At 42.2% G+C, this 7,549-nt stretch overlaps 1 non-coding gene across 1 annotated transcript; it reads left to right on the top strand.

Annotated features, from left to right (window-relative positions):
- The first annotated feature begins 5,104 nt into the window (after window positions 1-5,104).
- Window positions 5,105-5,176, top strand: Trnap-agg. The gene has a single exon. It is a non-coding gene; the product is annotated as a tRNA-Pro (tRNA).
- The last annotated feature ends 2,373 nt before the right edge of the window (window positions 5,177-7,549 follow it).

The following is a 7,549-nucleotide window of genomic DNA, read 5'->3' as shown; positions in this document are numbered from 1 at the left end:
TTTGAGGTTTCCAGCTAGTAGTGCAGTGTCATCAGCAAACCTAACATTGTTAATGTTTAGCCCATTCACTTTAATGCCAGCTATTTCATCTGATAGAGCTGCCTGGATTATGTCTTCTGAATACATATTAAACAATAAGGGTGAGAGAACGCAACCTTGTCTCACACCCCTCTTTATTTCTATATCATTCGATAACTCATTTTCTACCTTCACGGTTGCGGTTTGATTGTAGTAGAGGTTATATATAATGCGGATGTCTTTCTTATCAAGTGTTTTCTTTTCTAACAATTCTGTGAGATGATCATGACGAACTTTGTCAAATGCTTTATTATAATCCAGGAAGCACACATATAGTGGCTGGTTAACCTCCATACATCGTTGTGCTAATATGTTAAAAGCAAACAATGCTTCTCTTGTACCGAGGGAACTTCTAAAACCGAATTGTGTTTCACTTATACCTTCTTCTACTTTTTTGTATATTCGTTGGTGTATAACTTTTAGAAATATCTTTAAGGTGTGACTCATTAAGCTTATTGTACGGTGATCATTACAAGTTTTGGCATTAGCCTTTTTGGGTAATGTAACAAAGGTAGATGTCAACCAATCCCTAGGAATAATTCCCGAATTATAAATATCATTAAACAATTGTACAAATATATCTATATGGTCTATTCCTATGAGTTTCAGGACGTCGTTTGGTATCTTATCCGGTCCAGGGGCTTTTCCTGTCTTTGATTTGTTGATAACATGTAATATTTCTTCTTTCGATATGCTTGGTCCTCGTTCTCCGATCATGTTATCATAAAATTTTTGATCTTTTCTTGTATCTTCAAATAGTTCTTTGACATATTCTGTCCACCTGTCCAGTTTACCTTTAACATCAGGAATTATTTTGTCATTTTTATCTAACAATAAACTTGTACTTTTCTTTTTATTAAGTCCAGCTAAATCTTTAACTTTTTTGTGTAAGTTAAAACTATCATGTCTTGTTTCATAACTCTCAATTTCAGAGCATTGTTCCTTGTACCATTCTTCTTTTGCTCGCCGTGTTTCTTTTTGTATTTCTGCATGTAATCTTTTATACTCACTTTCATCTCTATTTTTAAGTATTCTTCTTTGTTCCATCAATTGTAATACCTTCTCTGTCATCCACTTCTTTTTCATGTTGTCGTGTTTGGTCGCCATTGTGTTTTTACATGCATTATTTAATGTGTCTTTTATAAGTTCCCATTTGCCATCAATGTCTTCTGTTTGATTATTCTTTATGCTAACTAATTCCTTATCAATCTCTTCAGAAGTCTTTTGTTCAGTCAAGGGGTCTCTTAGAATAGTTGTATTTATATAGTCCTTCTTTTGTTTCTTTTGTATGGCTTTCAGTTTCACATGGAACTTTGCTACTAAAAGGTTATGATCAGAAAATATATCAGCTCCTGGATATGTTTTCACACCATGAATAGAATTTTTGTACCTCTTGTTTATAAGTATGAAATCAATTTGATTTCTGCAAACTTCTTCATTACAGTCTCTTGGTGATTTCCAAGTATAAAGTCTTCGTTTAGGGAGTTTAAAAAATGTGTTTGTAATAGACAGATCGTTTTCCTGGCAAAATTGTGACAGCAAATCTCCTCTTTCATTTCTTGTTCCTAAACCAAAAGGTCCAATAAGATCACCTTCACTTCCTTCACCTATTTTGGCATTAAAATCTCCCATGATGATAATACTGTCTCTGCTTTTTGAGGTTCCTATTGCTTGTGTTAATTCTTCATAAAATTTTCCTATTTCTTCTTGGTCTTTGTCGGCTGTTGGAGCATAGATTTGGATTAAATTAATATTTGTTTGTTTCGTTTGTAAATGTAGACTGATTACTCTATCTGAGATTGGTAAAATGCTTTTGACAGATTTACTAGCATACTCATCTAAAATTATTCCTACCCCATTCCTGTGCTGGCTATCAGAATTTCCCGAGTAATATACTTTCATGTTGTCAATGGTCATTTCTCCTGAGTCGGGCCATCTTGTTTCACTTACACCCAAAATGTTAATTTTTAGGCGTTTCATTTCTTGTATAACATTATTTACTTTGCCTGGTTGGTATAATGATCTTACATTCCAAGTTGCTATTGTTGCATTATTTTTGTATTTACTTGTGGCATTGTTCAAGGCTCTCCCCCCCGGAGATCCGAGTGGGGGAGTTGAAACTCCGGATAATTTGACATTGAACCCTGCCATGATGAGTTTTCCTGGGGATATCCATTGGATCTTTAATGCTGTGGTTTCCCGTTGCCTTCAGCATCCTATGCCGTTGACCACCCTTGGTGATTCTTCCGTCTTTAGGAGTGATTTCTCACTCCAAGGACAAGAGGGTGCCCTTGCTCTACCAGCTCATCCGCCCTCTAGAAGGTCGTTGGCTTAGTAGAGGGTTCTCCTTATCTAAAGAAATAAGAAAGTTCAATTGTCGAGGGACAATTCTGAGATGGTTCAAAATGGTTCAAATGGCTCTGAGCACTATGGGACTCAACTGCTGAGGTCATTAGTCCCCTAGAACTTAGAACTAGTTAAACCTAACTAACCTAAGGACATCACAGACATCCATGCCCGAGGCAGGATTCGAACCTGCGACCGTAGCGGTCTTGCGGTTCCAGACTGCAGCGCCTTTAACCGCACGGCCACTTCGGCCGGCAATTCTGAGATGTGTCCCGTCTTTTCCAAGCTGTAGTGACCTTGCACTGAAGAAGGATGCGCATACAGTGGAATCGCTTTCGAGAGGGAAGCACATTTCCTTTAATTCTAAAAGTGTAGATGGCGAAACGGGCCTCTTCAACCATACAACCCCTTCCCCTCACCCTCCAGCCATAAAAATCACAAGTTTCGATTTTTGAAAACTTGTGATAAAACTAACATTGAGAAATCGTTTTTTTACAAAATACTGTTCTGAAATTCACGTTTTTCAAATATAATTTCTAAAAATCAGGATATTAAAACCACGAGATTTAATACGAACGACAGGTGCTATCATGTCCCCCGTAGCACTGTCTCTTTGCCCCCTAGTTCTGCTCGACACATATTGCCACAAGTAACGCCATCTAGAAAGCATTGGCACATGTCGGTAGTCATCGTGATCATGACGCCACCTTTTCAACTGCTGCCAGCAGCAACGTTCGGACAGTTGTACTATAGCTGCCTAATAAAGTATTTACTGATGCATGGCAATTTAAGATATTCCTGGCCCACCGGTGTCACGTACAATTCCGACTTCCCGAAGAGTTAGGAAAAACAAAGCACGATGTGACATGTGACACGGTGTTAGATATTTACTAAATATTTTGTCATTTGTCTTCTGCTCAATGAGTTGTCTTACGGACGGAATGGTTTAAGTTCATATTTACTACAACAAATAAGCAACAAATTTGAACACGCTCGTTTCTACAACATGAACGAAACTAAACTTATCGTGGTTATTACAGTAGATCACAGAGTTTGGTGGCAGTCTCAAACGAAGGACAGTCTACACGAAGGTTACCGATATGTACCGATCACGACTGAGGAATGAAGTTCAACTTTCATAGTTACGTTGCGATTTAATACATGAGTGCTATTTCAAATCTCCGGTGCCGACTCGTGGGACTTAACTAAAAAAAAGAAAATGAAATATAATAAAAATAATTTGCGGGATGTGTCCGAACGCCGTTTTGGAGCGTTCCGGCCGAAATTAAGCCCTAGGACAGCAATCTTCAGATCCTGCTTTGGCCAAATACATTTATGTTTCCTGTTGTTTCTCTATATTGCTGAAGTCAAATGCTAGAGTGGTTCCTTTCTTTTCTATATACGAGCTCTTGCTCTGTCTGTAATGAACTCGTCATCAACGGCGCGTTAAACACTTACAGTATGCCGGCCGACGTGGCCGAGCGGGTCTATGCGCTACGGTCGCAGGTTCGAATCCTGCCTCGGGCATGGATATGTGTGATGCCCTTAGGTTAGTTAGGTTTAAGTAGTTCTAAGGTCTAGGGGACTGATGACCTCAGAAGTTAAGTCCCATAGTGCTCAGAGCCATTTTTGAACTTACAGTATCCTCCTCTCTTTCGAAGTGTCATACTCAAAACACCTTCTTCTCTGATACTTTCGATGGCGGGAGATATGCGATCAGTTGATTTAAAACATGCATGGACAAAAATCCTACGCCAAGATCGGAAGTTTTCTTTTCTGATTACTAGATTCCGCTCATTACCGAGCAATCTTCTGATCAGCCAACTCAGCTGTCACGCAGACACGTCCTTGTTACGGAAATCAATGTTAGAAATGATATCTTCTGTACAGCCACTCATGGGCAATGCAACAACTATCATTGCTGTCTGTCGTCTGTACATATAGGTGACAAAATGGGCACTGTATCAACACTTGATTAGTAACTAACGTTGTCAGTTTACATAACGACCTAACATTTTAGCTTTACGGTTCTTTTATGTAAAAATACGACGATATGTAATGTGTGTCACACGCTGAACAACGTTTTAGAATGATCTGAATATGGCTCGGTAATGACCCGAAACCAGTAATCAGAAAAGAAAATTTCCGATCTTGGCGTAGAATTTTTATCCACATATGGCTTATGAAACAAATTTTCTGGCAACCCTCTAGAAAAAAAAAAAATAGTAGAGGAAGGTTAATGTGAAGCCTCCTGTTGGTCGCGATGTAACTGTAGACAGTTTGTCTTGTACAGGAGAAACAAACAAAGATACAGAAAAAAATCCTCCGCTACCTACGTGCCATGAAGATACAAAGATTACAATTTTCGAATTGTGAAGCATTTTATAAGCGGCCAAAATTGGCGATGTTCCGGCGACCTACCCATTCCACTTTGAGTACGACCTCTCGTATCATCTTGGATGTTGGCTGAATGTCAAGCGGTAGACACGTGGAGATCGTGAGGCATTCAAGGACGCGACTGGCGGAGAAGTGGCACATCTCGTCGGGTGGCAACGCCCCCCCGCCCGCCCGCCGCTCCCCCCCCCCCCCCCGCTCCCCCCCACGCCCCGCTCCCCACGCAGTCTGAACTGCCGCTTGGCGCTTACATACTTTCTCCTCTGAGAAAGCCATTCATTCAGCTGGCTCGTTGGTCTAGGGGTATGATTCTCGCTTAGGGTGCGAGAGGTCCCGGGTTCAAATCCCGGACGAGCCCTACATTTTTCCTTCCCTTCATTCTGTAAGGCAGCCGCGAATATTCCTGAGTCCCGTTAACGATATAAAAATATACCCACGGTAAATCATTCCTAAAGACTTCAACAATGTTCTTCTGAGTGTGACCACGTCATGAAAGATAAAACTACCAGTGTTTCGACTAATATAGCATTTAACTTACAACGTGGTATAACTAGTCTGAGGTAGCTGCCTGCGATTTTATCCGAAATTTTGGTAGTTACAGAAAGAACCATGCCCTTATATACTTACAGTTATCCCGTCCGCCAAGACACAGAACGGGTAAAACATTATATTAATTGAGGGTGACAAACTACAGACGAGATTTTAAATTGGCGGTTTACGTAGGTAAAATTTTAAACCAGTCGCTTTTTTAATTTGATACGATTAATTGCACCGTTAACTAGTTCTCGATCAGTTCCGTTTCGAACGCCGAGCAGGAAGGTTCTTGTTTATTTCACTTGCCGCTGCGTTGTTTGTGTGGAGTTTTCCTAGTTAGTGTTGTTGTGTTTGCCGAGTGAGTCGTAGCGCCTCCGCTTCGCCTTTACTGTCTGTGTTCGTCTGCATGCAGCGGCTTCGGCCGCTCCGCTATGGCTACCATGGTTTCCACGTGTATTCCACGAAAAGGTACTGTGAACTTTACTTTCGATAAAACAACGCGACACGTGCAGCCCGGGTCTCTAGAAATCCACGATTGGCTTGTCGATACAATTCATGTGAACTCTGATCAGGCCCACACCGCTTAGTTTGATGCAGACAGTACGTGTTTTACGTGAAATTTATGGATCCCCTTCACGTTGAAAGATTACTGTCGCAACATGGTTCTCAAGTCCCGTTCAAGCATCGTTATAATTCCGTTAGTATGGTGTCACTCGCGGATGTTGAAATCGAATATACCAAGGTTAGAGTTTTCAACCTCCCGCCGGAAGTTGATGACAACTTTCTAAAGGACATACTGACTCCTTATGGTAACGTGAAAAATATCGGTCGTGAACGCTGGTCTACTCAGCACAGATTACAGTGTTATAGTGGAATTCGTTTCATGGAAATGCATGTCAAACGCAATATTCCATCACATTTACAAGTGCGTGGTTACCACGTTCGTGTCATGCATATTGGTGAAGAGGGAACCTGCTTCCTATGTAATGAAAATGGACACTGTTCGGTCTAATTGTCCGCGGAGGGTTTTTGTATTAAAGCCGTTATTACTGCAGCGTCGAAAATTGACGGTTGTTGTTCTTGTTCCTTCCACTCCCACCGTCGGCCCTACTTCTGCTTCGGATTATAATGAACAGTCAGTTCTGATAATCTTGTCAATGAATTTCCGCCTTTACCTCCGCGACGGGTTCAGAATCCTACTGGCCCCAGAATAGAACCTATAACGGCGACAAACAAGCGACGTCACACTCAGGATGGTGATGGTGAGGATTTGGCTGTGCTTTCTGCGCCAACCTCTTCCGCATCGATTGTGTCCCCTGTTCCTCGATACTACGATACCTTTCGTTCGTGGTAAGGTTGCTACGATACCTCCCGTTCGTGGTACGGTGAGTGACGAAGAAGTTATCTACAGTATCCACCCTGCTCGCGAAGTGGCTCTTTCTGAGTTGCCTCTGTGGGGAGGGAGCGGAGTCCTCCCCTTTGTCTTTGTGTCCTCCATTACAGTCTGAGACGATGCAATGTCCTCCTTTTCCTTCGTCTTCAGCCGCCGGCGGTTTCCTGTGTTTGCCGACTACAGCAACTCCCGAGGAGAATAAAATTAGCGACCAAGTATCACCTGTTGTATTGATAGTTCCACAGAATGCTTCCGCCTTAGTGACTATAGTGACACGACCCTAGTTATCTGGGAGGTGGGGGGGGGGGGGGGAGGGGGAGGAATCTGTGCCTGCGACTCCTCCCACACCTCCGTCTGCAGAGGCCGCCATCCAACGTAGCCGACAGAAACAGCATATACAACCTGACCGTACTCTAGCACGTAAGAAATCTAAGAAAAAGGGTTGCCATGACGGGAGTTCTGGTCTCCCGATGTCTGATTCCTTTGTGCATTCCGCAATGGACCTTGACTCTCAGCTATCTACGTAATCCTACTCGGAGGTTCCGTACATCCCTGTCCAGCTGTGATCAATGACCCAAGCCTACACGTTCCTTTCCTTCATCTACATCTACATCCATACTCCGCAAGCCACCTGACGGTGTGTGGCGAAGGGTACCCTGAGTACCTCTATCGGTTCTCCCTTCCATTCCAGTCTCGTATAGTTTGTGGAAAGAAGGATCGTCGGTATGCTTCTGTGTGGGCTCTAATCTCTCTGATTTTATCCTCATGGTCTCGTAGATACACGTAGGAGGGAGCAATATACTG

This window comes from Schistocerca americana, chromosome 1, assembly GCF_021461395.2.
Source record: "Schistocerca americana isolate TAMUIC-IGC-003095 chromosome 1, iqSchAmer2.1, whole genome shotgun sequence".
Lineage (NCBI taxonomy): Eukaryota > Metazoa > Arthropoda > Insecta > Orthoptera > Acrididae > Schistocerca > Schistocerca americana.
Note: the sequence above shows the minus strand (reverse complement) of the source record. Positions and strands in the feature narration are given on the sequence as shown.